General features: G+C 40.1%; 1 protein-coding gene across 1 annotated transcript in view; it reads right to left on the reverse strand.

Moving 5' to 3' along the window:
• LOC308110084 (microtubule-associated serine/threonine-protein kinase 1-like) overlaps positions 1-26,300 on the reverse strand; it is a 94,727-nt gene that overhangs the window by 50,834 nt on the left and 17,593 nt on the right. The gene's annotated exons all lie outside the window — the stretch shown is intronic.

Here is a 26,300-nt window from a genome sequence, read left to right on the forward strand (position 1 = left end):
TCTATAATCTATATCCCTGTCTTGCAGTACTCCCACACCCTCCCTTATCTTTCCTTCTTTTTGCAATCGGAGACATCAAACCCCTGGCAGGATTTATATCGGCGGCAGTGCGCCTCTGTGGGCGCCGGCTTGTACTCAACCTTGCAGAACAGAGAAGGAGCATATTGAAATATTTAAGGGAAATGCATTAGCTTTGGACAGAAGGCTGGAAGTGGCTTAACACAGTCCTTTGCTTCAGCTCTCAGAAAACGAGAGCAGAGTGGTAAGGAAGGGGGAAGGGTGGCGGAAGTGAGATGAAAAAACGACGCTAAAGTGTAGAAAGTCGAATAGACACAGTTATTTTCTTACTTTTCCTCATCCTTAGTTGCGCGCTAACATTCATTTTTAGTCGCCTTTAAACTCTCGTCTAGGGGAAGGAAAAGAAAGAATAAAAATCACATGTCATTACTGCTCTTTCTCAATCAAAAGCTGAGTCACTTCAGCATACCCTGCACAAGCTTCACTCCAGCACATATTCTTAGCTTTTGATTCATGATTCATTGCATCTCCCGAGCTCTAGTATACCAGCCAGCCATCAAATGGGAGTGATTCACTTTCAGGTGAAGTGTCCAACCTCATCTTGGAGGGAAGGAGATTTAATCCTTGCTGCCTCGATTCTGTGACTTTCCCCTTTCTCTCGGTTATTCTCAATTACAAGAAAATTCCTTTAACATCTTTCGATGATACATCACTCGTGTGGTTCTCCTTCATTTCTTCCATTTCCTCCCACATTCTGCTTTTTTTATGCTCATCATGTATTCTCCTTTCCCCAAATTAACTCTCTAAATGATGAATAATTGATAAGTGTGAAGTCAAGAAAACTGATTCTTTCTCTCAAACTCATCTTTAAAGCATTATACACTCGACTGGATGATTAAAGACAGAAACAGAATGGGAACCCACTAAAAGGAAAAGCAATCTAATCTTCCCATGAAGCCAGAAGTCCTTTTGCTTTACAGCATCGTTATCTTAAATAAATGCTACAAAAGGGCATCTTGCCCAAAGCAATTGTACTGTAAAAAAAAGAAAAAAGAAAAAAAAAAGGTTAAAAAGGGCCTCTGCTCTTTATTCTGTATTCCAGCTGCCAGTCACACCAATAAAGGTCACGCTAAGAGCTCTGTTACTTGATTTCAGCTGAAACCGTAAAGAGCACATACAACAGACACAGCAGGTAGAAACATCACTCTGTCTGTGGTCAAATATACTGGGTGTGCTATTTTCTCCTGCAAGTTGTATTTTTGTAAAGAATTATATCCAGTTTCTTTCAGCCTGCTTTCAGACTCCTGCTTGACTCAGCAATTTAAAAAGCGATTTTACACAGAGCCTCCCTAAAAACAAACATGACCAGATTATTTTAAACAGCAGCTCACAGTCGAGAGTATGAAACAGCATACTGAGTTTTTACAGGCATGAACAGAATGAGAATTATACCACTCAACAGAGAACACTGTAGCTTTGCTGGGTGCTGATTTAAGTTACTATAGCACTAGGAAGACTGGTATGCAGACAACTACGTAAAGAATTCCAGACCTCTAAGGTTTAAAGTCTGGAGAGAAGAATTGTATTTTTCGGATTGGTTTGGGGCCTCTTTTTCTCTCAGGATTAGCTCACATGCCAATCAGTGCTACAAAATGATGGTTGGACCTATTATGTCATTGGATGAGACTAAGAAGCTGAAGAAAAGCATTGCATAGACTATATTTCTTTCATTATTTAAGTTTCCCTGTTGAAATGTCATTTTGTTGCAAGTTTTAGTGGAAAGTTCCGAGTGTTTCACGGTTCAAGTGTGTTGAATCTGCCATGTCACATGATTATCCTCCATTGGGGACGCTCTGGTCACGTCAAGATGGGAGATCGAACCGCCAACCTTTGTATCAGAAGATGTCATCGCAAAGACCTGAAACTAAGAAACCATTATGCTTGAGCTTTTTATGCCATTACAGTGAGCTGCAGAGCCTGAAAGTGGACAAAGATATTCCAAGGTATGACAGTAATGGTATTCGGTTGTTAAATATCCACCAACTTATTGCAATAAAAATAGAAAACAATTATTGAGCAGATAACTTTAGATCAGCTAAGGTAATAATTCAGCTATGCAAATGATTATTACTGGACTGTTGGGAAGATAAAATGATAAGTTTCAAGATGCAACATCTGGCAAAATATAGAAGACAATAAATCTTTCCAAAAATTTATGAAAAACACAAATGAACTTCGTTCAGCAACAACAGTTACTGCCCTACTTAAGTTAGAGAGCAATAAAACTCAGAAATTCACAGGAAAGTGAATAAAACTGTGTTTCCACTCACATCCTTCTTCAGCTAAGCAGAGGTAAGGTAAGACAGCTTATTTAAACTGCAGGTAACATTAATCTGGCTCATTCAATCGTCCTGCATGTCTGGCATCGAAATCCCTTCTTGATTATTAGCAGCAGTCGGTCAGTGGAGATTAGAGGAGGACCCGTAGGGGGCTGTCGGGGCTTTTGACCAGTGTGCTGCAGATTCACTTGACTGGGAGAGCAAAGTAGATAACTGTGTGTGTGTGTGTGTGTGTGTGTGTGTGTGTGTGTGTGTGTCGGGGGGGGCCGGGGGTAGGGGGGTGCTGGTGGAGGAAATATGTGTGTGAATCTGACTTTAAATCACTCTGTCACGGTTGTAGCTGTGCAGCCTGGGCTCATCCTCATCCAATCTGGTTAAGAAGGTGAGCATGTGTGCATGTGGGTCTGGGTGTGTGGTGAATTGAAATGGAAACAGTTTGTATGCAGTATGCTGTCATCCTCGAATCATAAATCCAAAGCTGCCTCAGTTTGGTGGTCAAGTACAGACACGTTGTCAGTTTACAGCCCAACAAAACTGCACGACATCATGCGCTGCCTTCTCTGCATTCTGACAGATGGTGCTATTTGGACATATTCAGTCATGCACTCATGCATAAATGTATTTTAAAATCCAAAGTAACCTGGAGCTTAATTCAAAACAGGACACGTTCCTTTGAAATATGCAAGCCAATTAGATTAATCAAGAACAAAATCTCCCTGTCCATTATGAATTGATCAAGCAGAGGAAAAGATGAATTGCAAACGAGAGAGGAAAGTGCATTGTTACTATAGCAACGCATTGAGAGTCACACTCATAAAAAGCAAACACTGACATCTCCAACTGTTTTCTGCTATACCCCAAGCACGCAGCAAGAAACAGACAAGTAGTGTCAAACAAATAATGAAGGTGAGGAGCAGACTGCACCGGCTCAGAACTGCAGCCAGAATAAACAGACAACGCGATCTCATCCTGCAGTGAACCACAACACTGTGAGTCAGACTCTGTTGACCAAGCCAATGAGGGTTTGTGTGTGTTTTGATATGAACGCCAGTCCTATAATCCATCATAATCCAATGTGTAATCCATCACCCAGGCTGGATCTGTGTGTGACAGAGGAGTAGTGTTTAGGTGTGTGGTGCTGTCATTCACACACAGAATGATTCACTGGGGTCAATGGTGCATGCTGGTATTGTGTGGGCCTCTGTTGATGGCCACCAGAGCCAACGGGAGAGCTGCGAGGGGTGACACAGCTTTTTAATACGCGACGCCGCGAAGAGAAGTGCGTACGTGTGATGGTGTCAGCTGCATCTAGGCAAGTTTGTCAAATGATGCAAAGCAAATATGCTTTTTGTGTTTGTTTCGCAGGGTGCAGAAGGTGTTTGCATCCAGGGGATCTCGAAAACAAGTATCACCACAATGGCAATGGAAAGAAAAAGGAAAAGGGGTCAGAGCTATGAGAAAGTTTACAACCAACTGTATATATTTTACAGACGATCATGTCACTATCATGTCTGCTTCATCTTCTAATCCACGATACCTAACTAAGGTTGGGTGAGAGCTGAACCATGACAGGGCAAGACAGAGACGCCTTTAAACATTATAAACTGACAACATCATGTATACCTGCTTTTAATGCGTCACTAAGAGACGAGAGTTACTGCTCACGGTTGCACGCCGACACGACACAGTAAAAGGGACACAGATGCATGTTCACACTCTGAAATACCTGTTTCTACGGGGTTTTTTTTTCTTTTTTTACTACATGATCACAATAACAACTGACCACAAAAACTTAAACAAATGTTCTTTGACTAAGAAATTAACAAAGAACAAAATCTTCCAGATATCTTAAAAGAAGAGAAGAAATGGGTGCATGACTCCATGGTCTTAAAAGGCAAACAGAGGTATTTACAGGCTGATATAACGTAACATAATATAAGCAGAAAGGATGAGGACCAAGGACATGTTGACACTCTCTGTGCTCAGGGCTTTTCTTAGATCTTCTTTCTCTCATTGTGATTCACTGAATCAGAAAATTCATTATCATCTGGTTTATGGAAGCAAAATGCTGCAAAAGGAAAAACCTCCTCAAATAAGCAAAGTATGATCATTCTATATCATGAGATAATATCAAAGTATAATGTAAAATGATATTGTGTATTAATGCGCAACATGGTATATCTAGAAGTACTATCACAGAACAACACAAAATAGAATAATTTAACATTACATTTTAACATCATACTCAGTTATTAAATTCATATGAAAAAGAAGAATGCTTTATTTGTAACACATACATTAAATAAAATGTGTTGTCTGCCCCAGAGACGGGGATCCCAGGGAGCAGGTGGAAGTCAAGGGCTTTCCTCAGAAGTGTACAGTGGTAACCTGTCAGCTGATTCAAATCTATGAACTTCCAGTCCCAAGTCCTCTACTTTAACCTCTAGGCTACTACTGCCCTTTTGAGTGTTGAATCCACTGTAAAATAAAACGTTACCACGGGGCATTCATACCAGCAACTGTTCAATTCTTTTTTAATGATATGGTTAATTAGCATGATTGAATTTATATTGTTTTCTAGTATATATGTTTTCTGAATATGCAAAGAACGTATACACGACTCGTTTTCTCCCACAGTCCAGAAAGGTCAACTGGACACTCTGTGTCTGAATTGCTTGTAATTGTGAATGTGTGTGACTGTCTGCATAGTGATGGATTAACAAACTGTATCGTGCCTTCACCCAGAGTCAGCTGAGATTGACTCCAGTGTTCCTGAATTTGGGTAATAAGACAGAGAAGGTGGGCATGGTAATATTCATTTTAAAGCCACTTATCTTAACATAGAAAACTAACAAATAACACAACATAATGCAAAAAGCTTTCCATTGTCATAGGATGCCCAAGTGTTTTGTTCTGTGTGGCAGGAATGGAATGGAGTAATTTTTTTTTGCTTTTAGTTTTATTTTTATACTAAATCTGCACAAGTTTCATGCAATAGCTAATAAAATCCATTTGCTGTAAGTCGAGACAAATAGATCACTTATCACATTAATAATAATGTTACTGATTTTACTGTAGTTTATATTTATAATGTGTATTATAATGTGTTCCTGCTCATTTTCTGCATTTTCTGTCTCATGTGTTCCATAAGATTTTTAATATATAGAGGAATTTTTATGAAAGCGGGTGTTCCATTTTAATGGTTAGTGCTAATGTTATCATTTTTTACTGTATGATATATTTGTAAATATGTATTATTATGCTGTGTGCCTGCCCGGGGACTGCAGATGGAAACTCGCTACGGCTAAAATTTGGTACGAAGCATCTTTTCTTCAAGATTAATGTTTTTATACATGGTCCCTGAAAAATAAACTAAATAAAAAAGAAGAATAATAAATTAATACATTAATTAATTAATTGAACAATTAATGAATGAATTAATGAATGTGTTGTATATGTGCAGTGAAGGTGATTTGTAGGTCAACCAGTCTACAAACTCTAAATGAGGAAAAAAAATGTACCATGATAGAAACAAAGTGTATGAGGCGCTTGTGTATGACCCCAATTTAAATAACTTGTGTGCCTGCAGACGCTAGGTCTAATTAAAACCATCTCAGAAGTTGTATGTAGACTTTTAGTTTGCTCTAAGTGCAAATATTAGTTGTGAAAGAAACACTGAACTCTTCCAGGCAGGCAGAACTCAGCAGACAGAAGCTGGCAAACACAGAGGAATATTGACCAACTAAAAGGATCTGACAGAAACTAAACAAAGTTAAATGACAATGGGTAAGAAGACAGATGACTCCAGGATGTGTAAGGAAGCCAGTGAAACATGCCAACAGGATGAGCCCACACTACAGACGCACAATAACTGCTTCTGATACTGATAACTTGCTTTCTGTCATGGCTGATGCAGATAACTGACAACATTTTTTCATAGTTTATATAGTGTCTATACACACCTGATGCTAACAGTGGATCAATATAACACTGCTTTTGACTCAGTAATTAACTAAATTATTATCAATACAACAAAAACAATTAAATTAAAGCAATGAACCCAAATCCAACTGCGTTACAATAAATGGAGTATAATCCCAGCAACAATTAGGATGCCCCCAAAAGTGTGAGAAAAACAACCTGCGAGAACATCAATGTGATATAATTAGGATTTACCTCCATTACTAACATCACAACTCCAGAGAAAACAGAAAAAAAGCCCATGTCCCGCTTTTCCAAAAAACCCAAACCAACAGCTGTCATTGGTTGTGAGGCTCCACTGCTGTAGGGTCAAAGGTTAAATCTGTGGTAATGACTCGTACAGAAGCTTTGATGTGCAATTATCCCCCCCACAGGCCTCTGGCTGGCATCAGGCCATTAGTTACACACACACACACACACACACACACACACACACACACACACACACACACACACACACACACACACACACACACACACACACACACACAATGTGAATGGACACACACACTGTGAGGAAAACACGAGGTCAGACGCCTCACGCTGCCCCAAAACTGTCAAAAAGGGTCTACAATCAGTACACCAATAACCATGATACCTATATAACTATAACAAATGGATAAAAGCTATGAAAACAACATTTTCAATGCTTCAGTTGTAAGTACACTCGCATGAAGAAACTGTGACACACAAAAGAATTAGCACATATTCTATGTAATGGCTGTCTCTGAAGGGTAATTTGGGTTAATTAAAATTCCTCACTTGACTTACGAGAGCACAAAGAGGTAATGATTGAAAACACAATAAAGCAACAATCAAATTAGTGGCAACAACACCTTTTGATTATGATGATAATTTATTTTAGACATATAGATCACTGTAATTTTTTTCCTGTTTTTTCTGTTTCCATATGTACAGACACATATATAGATATATATATATATATATATAAAAAAAGATTTAATATGTAATTGTTTCCCGTTTGCAAACAGCTGTAGTGTCTATAGACCCACTCAGACAACAAATGCACACGACAAGGAAAATATAGAGAAAAGATAACATTGACCTGTCTTAATTTGAGTTAATATCCCAAGATTAAAAAAAGAAGGGAATACAGTAAAATAAAGCATTTATCATCAATTCATGAGCTCCCCACTCATAAACACAATGGGCCATATATAACACTAACAATCTTCAGACATGCACCATGTTCAAATTTAGGCTTACCATGAAAACAGTGAATATTTTATCTCTTACTTTTCAAATGTCTCCTGGAGTCCTGCTTCTATTCGTGTTCAGAGGTTTGAGCTTTACTGTTTACTGTCGAACCGTTGTGTTTGTGTCTTAATGTTAAAACTGACCAACAAATACTGTACAGTCATTGTGTGTAACAGTCAAAGCAGAATCTCCGTATAGAGGCTGGTGTGGTCGCACTTTAGTGCATTGCGAGGAGTGAAGCAGATTTATCGAGCAGTAGAGAAGAAGGCCTCTCTGCAAAAGATATAGATTCTTTGGTAGTTTTTAAATTTTGCTGCTCGGGCTCCTCTGTTGGGCAACTCACTGCTCAGATGGGAAATTGGTTTCTTCTTTAAAATCTCTTCCGAATATTCAACTTTTTTTTTATTGTATGGCTTTTACTAATTGGTGAGTTTTTATATTCCTCAGATTTTATTCTGTGTTTTATATGAGATCTTGATAATATGGGCCTAACTTAGTAAGATGCGCTAAATTGCACACTCCTGCACTTTCAGCCAGGAGCATTTAAATGCATTCCTATGACCCGGTTTCCATGACGATGGTCCGCTGGAAACAAGATAACTCTATTGTTTTGGTTTTTTTCGTTGTTGTTGGTGGTCACCATAGAGTGATTGGTCAGATGTGACGGTGGTGTTAGCGAGCTAACATAATACACACACTGTGATCCATGTCAATAACTGTATATTATGAAGACATGGACAAAACTGTCCAAAGCTGAAGGTAAACGTGAAGATCCTGCTGCTGTCTGAGAGTACATGTAAACAACATGTAAAGACACTGCGAGCTACCAGTTCATGTAAAGACTCATCATTCTGCACACACACCATAGCAGGAAAACATTATGCTATTGACCTTAAACCTGACATTCATTCTTCTAGTCAAATCACACTGAATTGACCAAAGTTAGGAATAAAGTGCACTATTAATGATCCTGGCAATACTTTATTCGAAGAATAACCCGTGGGCAAACAGATGGGTGTAAGTGGGCTTTAAACTTACCCATTGGTTAGTGCTCGATTTAAAAACAGTGCCCTCAATGTTTCCTCATGTACTTAAGCGAAAGCATTTCGAAGTGATAAGCTGATTAAAGCAATAACTCTGAAAAACACATTCAGGAAAAGAGTTAAGAAATTACACTAGTGATGTCTTCTAATCAATATTATCAAAGTCACCTAAAGCAGCTTTATTAAAGTCCAACAGCAGAGAACAATCTTTAAATGAGGGGCCACAGCTCCTGAAGCAAATTCTGAAAAAATAAACACCCGATACATCCTAATGGCACTTAATGAGAGAAAGGTGAACAACCTGGTGAACAACATGTGTTTTCTCTTCCCCCGTGTGTGTGTGTGTATACTGTATGCACGTGCTGCTGGACCATGACTGATTATCCATTTGCATGCACATGTGAGCTGGAGACAGGTGTGAGCGAGTGCCTGTGCATGTTTAATGTGTTTTACCCCAGCAGATTATTAACTAAGCGAGTGTGCGTGTGTGTGTGTGTGTGTGTGTGTGTGTGTGTGTGTGTGTGTGTGTGTGTGTGTGTGTGTGTGTGTGTGTGTGTGTGTGTGTGTGTGTGTGTGTGTGTGTGTGTGTGTGTGTGGTGTCTGTCAGTCAGTGGTGTCATCTTCTGCTCTAAGTGCTGACTCACAGGCCGCACAGGACACCGACCTTCCTGACGGTTACGCCATCGATCCATCAGGTGACCTCTTCCTCTCTCTTGGAGAAATGGGATGGGAGTGCATGGTATAAAACACTGACCATTTTAAAAAATATCCTTCATCAATGAGCCCGGTCCATGTTATTGCATCCTATTATTGCATAAGTTCCGCTGTTCTTACATCCGGGGTTGGATAGATCCACCGGGACCTGGGTGGGATGCCAAACTTGGGAACATGTCCAGCTAAAGCCATGTGGGCAGATTTATTAAGCATGAGACATATCGATGGAGACTGAGAAGACAGCTGGGACACACACACCAGGCAAAGCTAAAAGGAAAAGATAGCAAGATAGCGAATAAGATGAAAAATGATAAAGAACTTCTAAACGAGGAATCTAGGAGAAGAAACGAGACCACCTTAGTGTTAACTTCAGGAATGCTGCTGGCCTCAGTCACATGACCGTATTTCTGCTAAGCCCAGTAGTACAGAAAGCCATAAATAGAGGCTTTTGGTGTTATTCCCAAAGAAAGAGAGGCTAAGTAAGGGGAAGCAAAGATGACAAAGCCAAACAAAGCTGTATCTTCCCAGTCATACAAGGGAGATAAAAAAAAGTAAATAAATAAATACTTAAATAAGACCACAAACAGAGGAAAAACAGAAAAAGAAGATGGTCTGACTGACCAAACATTAGAGCATGTAGAAAATAACCGGTGCTTCTTTTTTAAATCAACGTGGGACTAAGTGTTCTCTGTGTACAATGAACCTGAGAGTTGAACCAATAACCAAGAAAACAAAGTGCGTTTTGCCGTTATTCCCACATACAGTAACAGATTATGTAATGCGCTGCTGTGTGATTGAATACAGAAGTTGGCTGCCAGACAAAGAGGCTGACTGCCTGAATTACCCAACAGTTGGCTGAATGATGGATTGACTTCCTGGCTGACGTTCACACTGACTTTCTGGCTGAACTTTTGACTGAGGCTTGCTCACCTGGGCAGCATATTTGAGAGTGAACTGACTAAGTGCCCGACTAATGAATAACAAAGTGAGTCAAGCCTGTCTGAGACCTGGGATGTTGTAAATCCGCACACAAGGGAGGCCATCTCCCATCAATGCAACTCTCCCAAACAGCTTCTCGTAACCACTTTATTTTTAAAGCCTGCAGTGTGGCTTGAAGTTTTCTAAGTATGTTCCTGGTGAATTATTTTTTTTTTTGACCAAACTTTCAATTCGAACTAATAAAGTAGTCTGAATAAAGAGAAACGGTCAGGAAACGGTAAAAGCAGTACAAATTATTATCTATTTTAAACAATGTCGTCAAAATATATGACAATCATTACCAACCATAATGGATTTTAAATGCTGCTGAGGTCCGAGGTACTTTGGGCTGTGATGAAGCTTTAAAGTTATTATTTTGCATCCCAGCATATTGTATTCAGGCTCAACATACTTCCTGAAGTCTTTACCTTCAACAAAATGAAGTTGAAGCAGATCTACGTGCATGGGTTAATACAGTTGTACAACAACACTCCTGTGGAGTAATACACCATTTTAATGAGCAGACACAGCCTACATGCCCATCGAGTTTTTATTTCCTAGGCAAACTTTCTGTTAAACTGCACTGGTATTGCAAACACTGTTTACATTTTCAAATACAATATTGTCCGACGGTGTTTTAGCCCCAAATAGTGGTGGACTACTGGATGACATTTAAGCACACCTTGTACAAGAATATGACTTAAATCATATTTCTGGTGTCCACTAACACTTTGAAAAACAATCTGTGATGTTGCTGAGACAAAACATAATTGGTGAGCTATTAAAAGACACTTTTATCATCATAAAAAGGGTCATGTTTCTCTAAAAACACCCTTCGATCTTCATAGGTATGGATTCAACAAAAAATCAGGCAATTTGTTTGAGCTTTGTGCGCAGTATTACTTGACTGCGTCGCACATTTTAAGCAGATTTGTCAAATTGACATCAATGCCACTAATCTCCTCCACCACATCCTAATGCCCTACTAAATTCAAATCTGGCCACTTGGGACAGCACTGAATAAGCCCTGAATTAATTTCATGTCCATAAAACATGACAGATTTTTGCCGTTTGACAATACGCTTTATTATGATGACAGGAATCATTTGGTGATGTGTACTTTGAGCCCATAAAGGGACAGCAATAACACTCAAGCTGGCGGAAAACTGATCGATTGGTATTGAGCAACACACAATGTATTTAAAAAAACATTTTTGCACAATAGTGCACCAAAAACAGGCTGGGCTGTTGACACAGGGCAAGTTGGATCCGTTGATGTACCGTGGTGATGCCAAATGATGAGCCTGCCATCTGTGTGTATCAGTAGAAATGGAGCCTCATCAGGCCGGGCTACAACCGTTCTCCCGCTGATCCCAGGGGATCAGCAGTTCCAATTACTCAAACCAGCCAGTCTGGCACCAACCATCAAAGACTCATCCAATTCATGCTCCATTCTTATATTTCCTGTGAAAATTAAGCAGTGATCCATAACTGTATCTACATGCTGCTATATGATTGGTTAATTAGATGAATTGTAGAAAAGCTCCCCATCAGGTGTTCATGATTTGCATTAGGGTATTTTCAGTGTCATTTCCGGGGTATTTTCACTCTGATGAAGCTGATAAAGTAATTAGTAGCTGATTGATGAAGTTCCTGAAGGTTCAGTGGGGTTGTTAGCTGTTAAGTTTGTTATTGTTGATCTGTGGAGCTGCTGTCTCTCACTATTAGCTTTAAAATGAGCATTTATTTGAAGAAATCTCTCCACTGAGGAGCAGCTCTGTTACTCTGCCACTAAACTGCTCTTTGCTGGGTTGAAGTGCCTCATAACTCCTAAACTACCTTACCGTTATAAGACCCGTCATCTCAGATTTTTCGTTGCTGCTGCTTCTAGTTGTCATAAGTTCATAATTATACTTTTCTTTCGAGAAGTGCCAACATTTAAATTATAGAGCATCCAAAGCTTCAGCTGAATCTAATGGGGAGATAAGTAATCAGACTGACTTACACTGTGCTGACAGATTCGCTCACACCACAATACTGCATGTGCTTTAAGATCCTAATTGAGAGAAACAGTTAGAAATACACTTGTTTTGTTTATTTCCAGTGAGTTGAGTTTGTACCTCTTGTAACTGGAAACTACCTCCCTTTTGTATTGGCAAAAGATGTATACTCATCTGAACATGGGTACATTTCGATATATACTGTAGTATGTTCTGAAACTGTGGGAAATATATATATATATATATATATTCTTTTTTTAAACCTGGGGGGTATTCCAGAAAGCAGGATTTTTTTTTTTTGGGAGGGGGGGGGGGTTAAAATAGAAATGCCAGCGTGTGTGTGTGTGTGTGTGTGTGTGTGTGTGTGTGTGTGTGCGCGTGCGTGCGTGATTTTATTAATTTATTGAGTGTTGATGTACACATACTCCACTTTCATAAAAATGTCTAAGTAGGATATTAACAGGACGAGCTCAAACAACATGTTACTGGTTTAAATTACTACTTGAAGTAGCTACTGAATAAATATTTATTTTTAACTTTAAAAGCCTACATCAATTTAAATACTAAAATTAGAATCAAAATGAGCTACAATCAGAGCATAAATACATATAAGCCTTTTCATTCTGAAAGATGTTTTTATATTTCATTTTTAGCTGCTTCCAAGTCACCTTTCTCCTGTTGGATTGCACCTAAATGAAATTCAGATTTGACCAATTTATTATTTCTACCTGTCTGCTAGATGTTAAGGCAATGGAGTAATATGTTCAAACACATGCGTTGAGCCTGGCAGCAACGTTCCCCCAGTCGTCTCTCTCCTCTGCTGCTGCAGTGCTGGGACTTTTACGGCAAAATAACTCGGTTTTCGGTCTGTTGCCATAGTGACTGGTGGTATTGGGGCTCCATTGATGATGGCTTTTTGGTATGGTTGTGCACGCAATTAACTCAACGTTCACATACTGAGAGTTGATTGAACTAATTCAGATCAGTGGTTCTGGAAGCGGAAACTCTGAATTTCCCATCTCGGAGTCAGTGGACTCAGACTTCAGGAGAGACTCCCAGATTGCTGAACCTCCTTTCTGGAATACCCCCCTGAGCCACAATGTTCGTACACTCATAACAGAGAAATGTGTTTTTCACTTCAAGGTCCTGAAACATCCAACATCAAACATCAAACATCCAACAACACCAGACATTGGGATAAAAGCAAAATATGTAACTTTAACATAAATAAATAATTTAGTTTTTACTAAATTAAAGGATTTTTAGCATTCAGCTTTAGACTTTTAACTTATTAGTGTTTTTACCCACTTGTCTGAACTCGTCACTCAAGCTGAACTGCGTTCCTAATATGAGCAAACAAGGAGCTGACGGATGAAGAGGAATTGTGCTATAAAGATGAAGTTACCAGTGCATTAAATCTATAGTGCCTTTTTTTTTTATGTATTGATTTTTACTTACATCCTTAAACAGAGGACAAAAGCTTAAAACAAGGAACAGCACAGCTAAGCTCAATAAAGCTAAATAATTCAATATCTGATGGTGCAGAGTGGTGTCCAAAGGTTGAATGGGCCGAGCATGGATCGTAAATAGAAGCCGTCAGGACACAATAAAATGTCCAGACATCTATTTTAGTCCTATCACTTTCCTGAGGGTGAAGGTGTTGGCAGATGTCCTCGAAAGGTGTGAAAGTGTATCCTCGGGCAGTGGGATGCATCAGGAAGTTGTGTTGGCACACAACTTTTCTGGAAATTTCTGCTCGTATCCATCAGTCTCTGGTTTTCTAGTTTCCTTCTCCCTGGCGTGTGTGTTAGTGTGTGTGTGTCAGCTTCCTGCAGTAACTCCGGAGACCAGAGAAGGGCCCTGAATCACCACAATAACGACATTTCACTTTGTTCCCACCGTGACCTCATTCACGTCAAACGATCTGTAGCCATCACCTCATAAAGAGTGAAAACACTTCTTTTACCGCGCAGAACTCATTTGCATAAGTGGAGAGTCTCGCAGCATGGCTAACAGACATTAAAAGTATCCGATTATGGATAATGCATTTATATTCACAGGCGAGCACGAGGCAGCAGTGGGAGGCCAAACTCAGAAAACTGTCTGATGTGATACTAACAGGTTTAAATAAAACTTCAAAGCATTCAGCTCCTGAATGAAATGGTTCTGACATTTTGTCTCTCGATGACGATTTACTAAGTGGTAAATACTTTCTGTGTTCACTTACCACTGCAGCAACACCCACCATAAAAGGTAAGATGTCATGTGTCTCATATCTGATGACATTAAACAAGCATGTACGATATCGTCTGCCTGCAGATACGAGCGTAGGCTGCAAACAGGCTCGCACAAGTCTACTTTTAATCTTTACTTCTTTGTATACTGTCAGAAAATGTGAGAGAAATGCAACTCAAAAACCCCACGAGTCTCTGAAACTCTGTGTTTTCTTTTGGTTTCTAAGAAGAATCAATCCTGTTGTTCAGGTTTAGCCTCATTAGAAAGAACTGGATATAAATGCTTAATGTTACTGCAAGCCATTTGTATTGTGACAACACCCACGTAAATCCCGGTGAACAAATAACTGAGTCTGTTTGAAAAGCAGTTCTCTGTCCACTTCCAAACCAAGTGTGGTGAGGATGAAAGTGTCAATATTGTGCAAGTCAATGGCAGAATCCACATGATAGGCTTAATCCTTTATAGGGCACTTTAACAAACATACTTGGAAACTCTAAACATCTGTCACAGACTATTATATAAAGATATTTAAAGTGTAAAAAAACCTCTATATATGATCAAATATTCTCTAAATCTGATCGCAAAAGATTACCCATACAGTGGTGAGTACCACTGTTATTTGACCTAGATACCTCTTACTAGAAGCATGAGGGGAATCCTGATTCAACTTCACATTTCTTGCTTTGGAAGACAACCGAAGAAATGTGGATGTTACCAAATATTGCCACTTGCTCGATAAAGGGTTAAAAAGCCTTGTATTGTTACGGCACATTATAAATAATATTCACAAATGAGGTAATCCAGCTGTTTTTTTGACACCTGTACACATTTTATAAGCTGCTGATGGGTTCTTCGCTTATTAAAATACCATCACGTTAATCCAACATGCAGCGTGTTGCATCTCACCCAGCACCGCGTATCGTGACAGTTATATTGTTGAAGTTATGTCACAACAGCTGCAGTGGAAGTCTTTTATTAACATGTTTTGGTCCAGCGTTTAGAACGCTCACGTCAGTGCAGAACAAATTGGGCTTGGGTGAAAACTTCTCAGTTTTCTTTTTCGTTTTTTCTTTGGGTCACCATTGACCCGTAAACAACATCAACAAGTGTGGGTCCTGCCTTACAGCTTCAACACGTATACAACTATATCTGCAGTGATAAACAAGTGTTTGCATCCAAATATCCCAGTTACAGGTTTTATGGATGACAAAGTGTCAAACAAACCCCCCAAAAAACTTCAGAGGAAATACTGAAGTGTGCCATGCATTCACATTACAGTCCCATCTGGTAGCAATGGTACAAAACTAGCATTACAAATTACGTACAAAACACACTGAAGAAGACAGTCACATCCAGACATTGTTAGTTAATCAAATTATGCTTATACAGGGACTACATATGTGTGTACTTGTCCTCGTTTGTGCGCATATTTTCCTCATGGTGGAAAGCACCTCTTTACCTGAAAAAGCACATTATGGAAAACCAGCTGTGTCAGCATGACTCCATTTAAATTGCCCATTGCGTTGTTGTATAATGTATTTCTGTATTCCGTATGAATTTAGAGAATCCAGGGGATGAGTCTTAATGGTTATTGCGAATGTTAATAATGTATTAATAATGTTATAAATTTTACGGTAGGTAATATTTATAATGTGTATTTTAATGTTGTGTTCCTGCCCGTTGCCTTGTTTGTATAATGTGTTGCATACTATTCTTAGTGTTCTGTATGAATGTTAGGAAACCAGGTGATACATTTTAATGGTTATTACTAATGTTACGAATGCTACTGTACTGTAGGCTATATTTGTAATATGTATTATACTGTTGTGTTCCTGCCCGGGGGAATGCAGATAGAAAACTAGCAAATGACTAAATCTGGTGCAAAGCATCTTTTCTTTTAGATTAATGTTTTTTGTACATGGCCCATGAAAAACAAACTAAACTAAACCTCTTGTGTGTGATCCTCATCTTTCCAATGTATTCACGTTGAAACCATTTGTGCTAACTAAAAGGGGAGAAAATGATGTGCTGGACCTGAAGGAAGCATCTACTAATTTCTAAAGTCATAAAGAAACTTTGCCACAAACAGCGACTGAGCTCAGTCCTCCTCCTCAACTCCATTACAGTTTTTTGTAATTCTGGCATGTCGGGGATTAATAATCGAACAGGTCATTACTGCATGAATTCTTTATGATAACATTAGCAAAACAGAACGACTGAAACTGCAACTGGCCCAGAGCTTTCCTTAATAAAAATAATTTAAATATTAACTCCAGGATAGATAATAAATAATACATAGACCACTACAACAGGAAAACTCTATCTGGAAGTTGTTGGGGTTTTTTTTTTCTTTCCATGGAGCCCCAATTTCATTTCTATGCAACTCGTGTTACCGGGTTGTCATCCAACTCAGGGCTGAACATGATTAAGTTGTGTTATCATGTCATGGTAATATCAAAGATAAACCACAAACAGTCTGTGTGTTTTGGTTCAGGCTACCCTGAACACCGGCCAGTAACAGATGGTGCTGTCATGGCGCAAACAACAGGAGAAGAGCAGAGAGAGGAGTTACCATGTTTAAGGCTGAACAGTTTCTCTGCTGTCCTCCATTCTACAGCTCATTCATTAAAAAAAAAACAACAACAAATAATGATAATTAAATTATATATATATATAGAATGTGATTTGTAAACTGGTTTTGAGTAAGAGGGGGAGACGATATTGGATTTTCTCTTTATTGTGTTCTTTCATTCAGGAAGTTTAAATTGTTTTTGTTAAGAAACCCCCCCTAATTTTTCTGTTGTTTTACATAAACTAAATAAACCAAGAAACCAGCTAAGCAATACTTCCATTTATTATGGAACTAAATCTACAAAGTCCTTGTTTTTATATATCTGCCAAAGATGCAGAAAATATGCATTTAAACTAATATATCCACAACATGCCTTGGGAGATAAACGTTTGATCGTAATCCGAATGATTTAGTTGAATCAATCCCTTCTTTACCCTGACTTTTCCTTATGTTTCATTATTGTGTAAAAATACAAAAAAGACTTGCAAGTTGACACAACAAAGGGCCTGAGCTACAAAAGCTTTGCACGTATGAAAATGGGTGCAAACTTGCTATTGCACGAATTTGCGCCCAGATCTGGTATTGTGACATACTCATTTCCACTGAACTAAGGCACAGTATCCATTAATGCATTTGACTTCATGAATATGGAATATGTGATTTACTATGTCAGAAAATGTTTGCTGTTTTTTTTTTTTTTGGGGGGGGGGGGGGATTCTCTCAAAAAGGTGTTGCATGCTGCTGGTATTGTGGTGAGAGACATTTCCTCAGCTGGCTCCCCAAAACTATTATTTGTACAAATTATTATAAAATCTTTTCTAAGTTGTACCTCTTGTGTGGTCTTGCAACCTTTGAAGCAAGACCATTTCCAAAAGATCATTTTTATATAATTAGGCCCTAATGGATGCCGTCCCAAAGTTTTAAGTGTGTCCATGAGCGTGCAACTAAGCATGCTTTATACATGGTAAATGGACTCCACTTATAGCTTTTCGACTGCGTGAGCAGTCCCAACGCGCTTCACATTGTTACCCACATTCACCCAACAATGGAGGCTACTGCCATGCAAGGCGCTGGCAATTTGTCTGCTGGCAATTTGGGATTCAGTGTCTTGCTCAAGGAAACTTCGGCATGTCGGCAAATGGAGATGGGAATCGAACCTGCAACCTTGGGAGACCACCGCTCTTTCAACCAAGCAACGCCGCTCATACCTAATCCTTGTAAATCAGGCCTTTAATGTCCAAAGTTCAAAATTGTACACGATTGTACAAAACTTTGAAATAAAAACAGACAAAAATGGCACATATGTTCTGTACCAGAATGGACTTTGGGATCTGTTCTTGAGAAATGACGGCGAGACCATAAATTATATTGTTTTATTGCACTTTTTCAGGTTGACTGAAATAAACTAGGCAAACAAATCGAACAATAAACCAACAATCAATCACACATCCATCTTCTACACTGCTTTTCCAACACAGGGCAAGAGCTGATCCCATTTGACGACAGGCGAAGGCGGAGTACACCCTGGAAAAGTGGGTAGTTCATCACATGGCAAACAAGGAAACAACCATACCCCCTTACAATCACACTTCACACAGTCACCAAATGTTTTAGAACTATGGAAGGAAACTGGACAAGCTCGAAAAAGAAAGAAGAAAAAAAAACAGGGAGGACATGCAGATTTCAAATGCTTCCCGGCTCAACCTGGACTTGAACTGTGGTTATTCTGTGTGGTTTTTTTATTGTATGAAAAGTGCTTGATAAATAGACAATTGATTAAAAACAAGAGATGGTATGTTTTCCTTTAGCTTATTTGTTTGGTGCTGCACTTGAATATTACATTTATTTATTTTTCTGGGAATTTAACAAATGTTCTCCTTGTGCTATTCATTCATAAGCCTCTACATCTGCTCCCTATCTGGTTTGCCACAGTAGATCATGTTTGATATGGTAAGTTTTTGTGCTGCATCCTGTTCCTGACACAACCAGAGTATTTAGGGGTCACAGGCATTGTTCAGGATCCAACAGTGAATTACAAGATTGATTCTTTAACCTCCAGGCCGCCACTGCCTCTGTTATAAGACTTGATATATACAGGCAAATAAATGTAGAATTCCCTTGTTTTATGCATTTGTTGCTGCTAATAGGGAAGCTACCCATGATCCCATTTTCAATCTTACATATGAGCCATACACTGACAAAAAACTAAAATGCATGAAGCATTACCCTCATTTAGTGACATCTAGAAGCCATAACACCACTGAGTGTGCTCTTTATTGTAGCTATAATTCATGCAGTGATGCTTAAGTTGATAACTACGTCAGGGCTTCAGGGCCATTAGTATAATGTATGCTGTGCTGAAGCTTAAAATACCCAGAATTACCTGTCACAGCGGCCGCAGACACATCAAGAGATGTCAGGTGTGTATGGAATAAAGCTACTCTTCAATGTGGTTCAATAACAATGGGGACAGTGAAAGCAGCAGTCTGTCGTCCAGTCATACAAAGAGACAGAACAAGTACCGACGCAACAAATGATCATTCTAATGGGAAATTACATTGTTATGGAGGCTCTGGTGAATTATGGGTTTTATGTTGCCTCGCCATCAAAATGAACTACAACAGCCAGGACGGCTTGTAAGTGGTATAAAATGTTTTGGTGGTTGTGTAAGTCATCAGTGGGATCAATTTCTGTGCTGCATGTATGAAGGCAATAATGTGTATGTGTGGGATAACGCCATGCGCTGCGTGTGAGTAGGAATAATGTTCTTGGCAACAAACCCATTAAGAACTCCTTCACTTGTTTGTCATCGAGCCCCGAGCTCTCTAAGTCTCCTCCAGTTCGTCTCGTCTTCACCATCCTGAGATTCAAAACAACAAACCGACATTGTTCACCTTCAAGTGGAGGGAACGCAGAAGACGGGAGGAAGGAAACAAAGAGTCTATCGTCATAGGTGCGTTTAACCCCGGCGGGCCACTCCTGAATGTAGGCTGAGACACTACCTCAGGCTCTGCCTTTAATCCCATCCCACTCTCTTCTTCCTGCAGCTCGGCCACTGTCTCCGTCTCCGTCTCCCTCTCTCTCTCGCTCTCTTACTCACACTATTTTACTGTCTTCCTGTAGCTCAATCTGTTTGGAGTGGACACAAAGCATTATCTCTCTTAATTGCAACAACCAGCCAAGAAAAGAACACACAGTGTGCAGGAAAGCAGAGAGAGGGAAATGAAGCAAGATAATTTAAAAAAAAAGGCACAAGCAGGGAACATGATTTGATGATATTTATAAACAGTGAACACTGAACGCTGAGTGAACACTTATCAGTGCTGCTGTTGATATGATATCTGGGTTTCAGGCTCAGCACCTGAAAAATGCTCAGTTTGAAACTTGTTTGAGGGTTGATGAATCTGCTTATGAATCTAACCAGGCATTTGATGCCAGCTTCCAATATTTCACATATTCCCAAATTCTAGTTCAGCAAATGCATTATTGTCAATGCTGAGTAGCTGAACAAACATACAGACTCAGAGGAGGCAGTTAAATTAATAAATACCTATTGCTCAATGAATTTGTTAAAGCTATACAAATATGAGCATTTCCTCATCGGTTTCGTACCATTGTAAATAGACTAGAGATTTTACAATAATCAAGCAAACTACTTTAAGACATTGCGGAAAGCTGTGGAGGATTATGGGGGATATCTTTCACTATTGTATTGCCAAATAATACATTTCTACGATACCGAAATGACAGATTAGGCAATAAAGACAATTATATTCGAGTGTTTTGGAACTACAAATATTAACACAAGACTTAATCCTCACACAGGTGCACTATGGATCAATATGATGTCATGCTGCAGATCACCTGACCATGTAAACACACCTGCACAGCAGACACATGGAAAGAAAAACAAGGTAATCACACACACACACACACACACACACACACACACACACACACACACACACACACACACACACACACACACACACACACACACACACACACACACACACACACACACACACACACACACACACACACACACAAACACACAAACACACACACACACACACACACGTTGTCTCTTAAACACACACAGTGACTAGCGTGGCTGACAGTCTGGGTGAGGGAGGCTTTACTCATGTTCATATACAGAGTATCCTGCTGTTCCTTCCGCGCACAGTGGGAGTGACAGTGAAGACTCAGACTTAATCCCCCTGAGATCAGATGAGATGAAGACAGCGAACGGCAGGAGGGGACCGTACAGACTGTCCATGTTTGAGAGGCGTGGAGAGGAGAGCGGATGGCAGAAGAGGAGGAGAGGAAATAGAGGGGTGATATTAGTGACAGGAAATAAAGACAGCAGAGAAGGTAGAAGAGAGGGGAAAGAACTGACAGGGAGGAGAGACGGAAACTGAGGACTTGTGCCAGGCAGACAGCCCTCCAGCACTGCCCACTGTTGGCTCCCTGCTCCACAAGCACTCCCTGGGCACTGAAAATAATGCTTTCACTTCATAATGCTATCTTTGACACACAGGCTGCAAACTGTGCACACACACACAAACTCTATCCAGTGTGTCTGTGTGTGTGAGAGAGACAGGGACTAGCTGAGAAACTATAATCTAAATAGGACTAAATCCTCCTTCCCATGTACATCTTCACAATAAGAGCATATCTGTCAGATCATTTCCTGGGGTATGTCAGAATAAACAGATGAATAAATGCACAGTATGCACAAACAATCCAAGCCTGCACATTAAATATACCAAATGCATTAAGTTCGACAGATCTAAAATCACATTATATGCATACACACACACACACACACGAAAGGGCACACACCATATTGTTGAAGCTAAATGGAGACAGGGACACAACTGTGAAACAGCATGATAGCTGGCAGGAACAATGGAAACATCATGGAAAAACACAAGAAGCTCCTCTGATGAATCCACACATACTAACAACAGCACGGCAGCACGCCGGTCACAAAGACTGCACGTTGACAGATTGTTGCCGTTTACCTTTTTGTGCGTCGAAACATGGTGCTAGCAGCAGAGGCTGTGTTGGCAGACGAGCATCAGAGCAGCTGAGCCTCCACACGTACGTGCACACGAATAAACACACGCACGCACGCACTCACACACACACACGCTGGCACGCGCTCACTCAGACAGTCGAGAAGCAGCGATTACGCTCCATGCTGGCATGTCAGCTTCCTCTGTCCAGTGTAACACAAACACACACACACACACTCATACACACACACAGGCACACGCACACACAGGCACACTCTCTCTCGCTCTCTCTGATGTCTCGCCGTGAGTCAGTACACGTGAGTGAGCCGTCAGGAGTGTGTGCAGGAGAGAGGAGAGAGATGTGGAAATGTCATCTGTTACAGACGGAGAAAACGAGAATTTAAGTGAGAAAAGAAGGAGGGAGGGAGAGAGGAGAGATGGAGGAAACAGGCTGCCCAGTATCCCTCTCAGAAAGACAGAGGAGTGTGGGGCTGCTCTCAAGGGTATCGTGCCAAGCCAGGAAATGTGCAGCGACAAAGCGAAGGGGGGGGGGGGGCAGAGAGAGAGGGGGGAGGAGAGGAGAGCGGGGGGGGGGGGGGGGGGGGGGGGGGTCAACGCATGTATATGCAGTATGAATGAGAGCATGAAAGAAACAGCATGTGGGAGGAATGCAAGCGAGACTGCAAGAAAAATGGAGAGGAAGCCAATCAGAGGTGGAGAGATGAGGGAGCAGTGAAGCGAGGACTAATGTGAATGACAAGACAGAGAGAGGAGGGACGCTGCAAGCTGCTTTAAATGTGCCACACTCTGTGTTTTCAGCTTTCACATTAAAGTGATTATAATGACTTTTTTTTTTTTTTTTTTTTTTTGCATTAACAAATGGTGACACATTCTTCTTAATAACACCAGCGGAAAGAAATATAATAGCATCCATATTATTCGTCGCCACTTTTTTTCACATTTCTGCTCCACAGTGTCCAACCTTGTACAGTACGGTGTCCTCAGACTGGGACACGACTGCAATTATTAAAGGGTTTTTACAGTCATGTTTAAGGATTGGCTCACAAACCTCACAGGCTGAATTGTGTCACAGTTAAGGATCATTTTTAACACCCTCGTAATCCTGCTGACAAGATTAGACACATGTATTTCTTAGACGTAATAAAATTCCTGGAAGCTATGATTATAAGGATTTTTAAAAACCCGAGAGCTTATAAAAGCTTTGTACCCATATACTACTCATCACGGTGGGCCTGAGGACTTCCTCACTAAGGTCAGCCAATCACAGATAAAATGCACTGTCAAAAACATAGTAATATTCAATTACCTGAAGATCTTGAAAGTCGATTAAAGTCATTGATGCATTGCACAGTTTTTGACAATTATATCACCACAAAATCTAGATAGATCGTGTCAAATGATGATGATGATAATGCATGTAGTGATCTTGTTACTCAATTAGCATAAACAAGACCTGAACATTTGAAAAGAATTTTGGAGCTTTTGCAACCGATTACAAATGTAACTTTGTTCACAACCACTTCAACAATTGAAGTAGCCACAATGGTCACTGTCCGCTGGGTGGAGCAACGGAGATTTGTTAAACTGCCACATTTAGACACACACAAGTTTTTAAGCCCAGTTGAACATCACATTTCATCAATGTTTCATTAATGTTTTTCGGACCGGAATCATTATTTTCTCCACCACCCAGGAGGATGCAAAGGGATTTTTTTTCAATAGCAGATAGTGTATTATTATTATTATTATTATTATTATTATTATTATTATTATCATCATAATTATTTTATACTATACTGACGGTTTACGAGACAAAGTAATAAATAATACCAACCTTGATTTTAGTCTTTTCCCACAATTTCTGAATAGCAGGAAAATCAGCTGATGGCACATTATAAACACCATGTATCCACCAAAAGTGGAACAGTGTGTACTCAAATAATCATTTGCAGTTTTACGAGTCAAAAACAAGAATGACTTTGCAATGTTTGCTTACTCCGACAGGAAAATTCATCGTAAAGCCATTTTATTAGGTAAACGTGTACAATGTGATGTGATCCCATGCGAAAACCTCTGTCATCAGTTTAGCCTTTACAAAGGTAATGTTATAATTTTGCTTATTTCAATTTAGTTATAACAAATCCATTTATGACATTGTAGTTTGCAATGTTGAACTGGACTGCCTGGTATTGAATTGAATTAGAAAACCACATCAGTCTAATCCTTTAACAAGCACTCAGATATGGTTCTATTTATCTTTGTTTTTTTCCAAATGCCACATTGGATGAGCTCTGGCATCATCTATTTGTCCCAGATATCCCAGGAACTGCTCTGCGATGTCCGACCAGGAGAGATGTCATTTCTTAGAGTGTGTGTGAGCGCATATGTGTTCGCCCCCCCTTCGTCCCTTTGAAACAAATCCACCAAATGTTAAAGCTGACGTGGGGTGACAGTTGCACAGTAGTGCTGAGGGGAGTAATTCAATAATGGATGCCGGCTCTAATGTGGGAGTCTGGATGGATAAAATATACATGTGAGAGAAGAGACGGAGAGGGGGAAGAGGAGGGAGGTGATATCACTGAAACACTGTGGGGGGTCACAGACAGGGATGGGCGGTATGATATCATATAGAGGACAGGAAGAGTCTTCTTGTGTGCCATATGGACAACTTCCAGGCTTTTACAGAAGCATATTTAAGCCTTCTGCTTTTCAGTATTTGGTGACCTGGCTGTCCTTCAGTTCACTTTCTCTCATCCTCCTACAAACACCGAGTCATTAGCGGCCACAGTGCAAGACACCAGCTCCACCCACAGGAGGAGAAATTCAACAGCAGCACCGAGCAGGTTGTGGTGGTGGTGGTGGTGGTGGTGGTGGGGGGGGGGGGGGGTGCGGCGAGGGGAGAGAGTGAATCCTGAGCTCCGGCTCCAGTGTCTACCTCACGTCACGCTGTGACATCTGCCACCCCAGCACACGGGTCGAAGGTCACGGGCAAAACACACCAGATGACAGCAGTCAGGGACACACACATACCTGCTTCACACGCAGAGCGCACACACAAAAAAGTATGTGGCAAAAGCGTGTATGGCTGTAAATTGTAATTACACATGGATGCAAGATACACATGCAAATTAAATGCTCCCGGCATGTGTAAGCTTTGCATAGTCTGACTGCTGCTGGCAGACTGTACCTCTGCCCAGAGTGAGACGTATACAGAATACTAAACAGACAAGTACACACATAAAGAAAATGGAGTAAAGTAAAAACTCCTTTCCACACCGGGAACGAATGTCATGCTTCATATTTACAACGCTCTGACTTGCAAGCACCATCAGTACAACAAGTGACGTGAAAAACCGACATTTGTGACAGTTCAGTGATTCACATTCCGCTCACATCGAACAAAAGTGGGAAAGTCGAAAATAGGTGGTGAGGTAAAATGTTGCTCTGGACTACAGCGACTGCAGGAAAATGTCAAGGGTTTCTAAACTTGAAATGATGTTGGCAAAGTGTAAGCATTGTGTGGAAAATTACACCACCCTCTATGTTCAAAGGCATCTTCAGACAAGCAGACCGAACACTCTTTGGAAAATCTGCCTGATTTGTGGAGTGCTTTCAGGCGCAGGAGCAGTAAAAGAGAGGATGTGGTCAAAATCTGAAGAGTGATTCAGACAGAGCCAAAAGAGTGATGCTTCAAACTAAAGTCCCCGTAATGCTTCAATCAGGCAGCTAATTAATAATGAATAAAGAGGTAAAACAAGATCATTCAAATGAAAAAAAAAAAAAAAGTATCATGAGAAGGGAAGGATGATACACAAACACTGCAGGGAAAATAAAAGTTATAAGAAGTGCTTTTCAGAACCATGGACAGAGTCACACACAGTATATAGCAATTTTACACATATTTCATCCAATCCCTCTTCTATAAGAGTAGCTATTAAAGGTCAGGGCAATACCAAATCAAAAGCAATAGCCATTTATGATAACATCTCATGTAGAACACCCTCAGCAATCAAGCATTGAACCAAAAAAATGACTAAAAAACTACTAACTACCAACTCTAAATGAAACAAGAGATGTGTGATGTGAGAGTTATGAGAGGACCCCAGTTTATCCAAATTCAGGTTGAGGAGGGGCTGGAGTTATTCCTAAGTGACAATAGG

The sequence above is a fragment of the Lipophrys pholis genome (assembly GCF_963383615.2).
Source record: "Lipophrys pholis genome assembly, chromosome: 5".
Lineage (NCBI taxonomy): Eukaryota > Metazoa > Chordata > Actinopteri > Blenniiformes > Blenniidae > Lipophrys > Lipophrys pholis.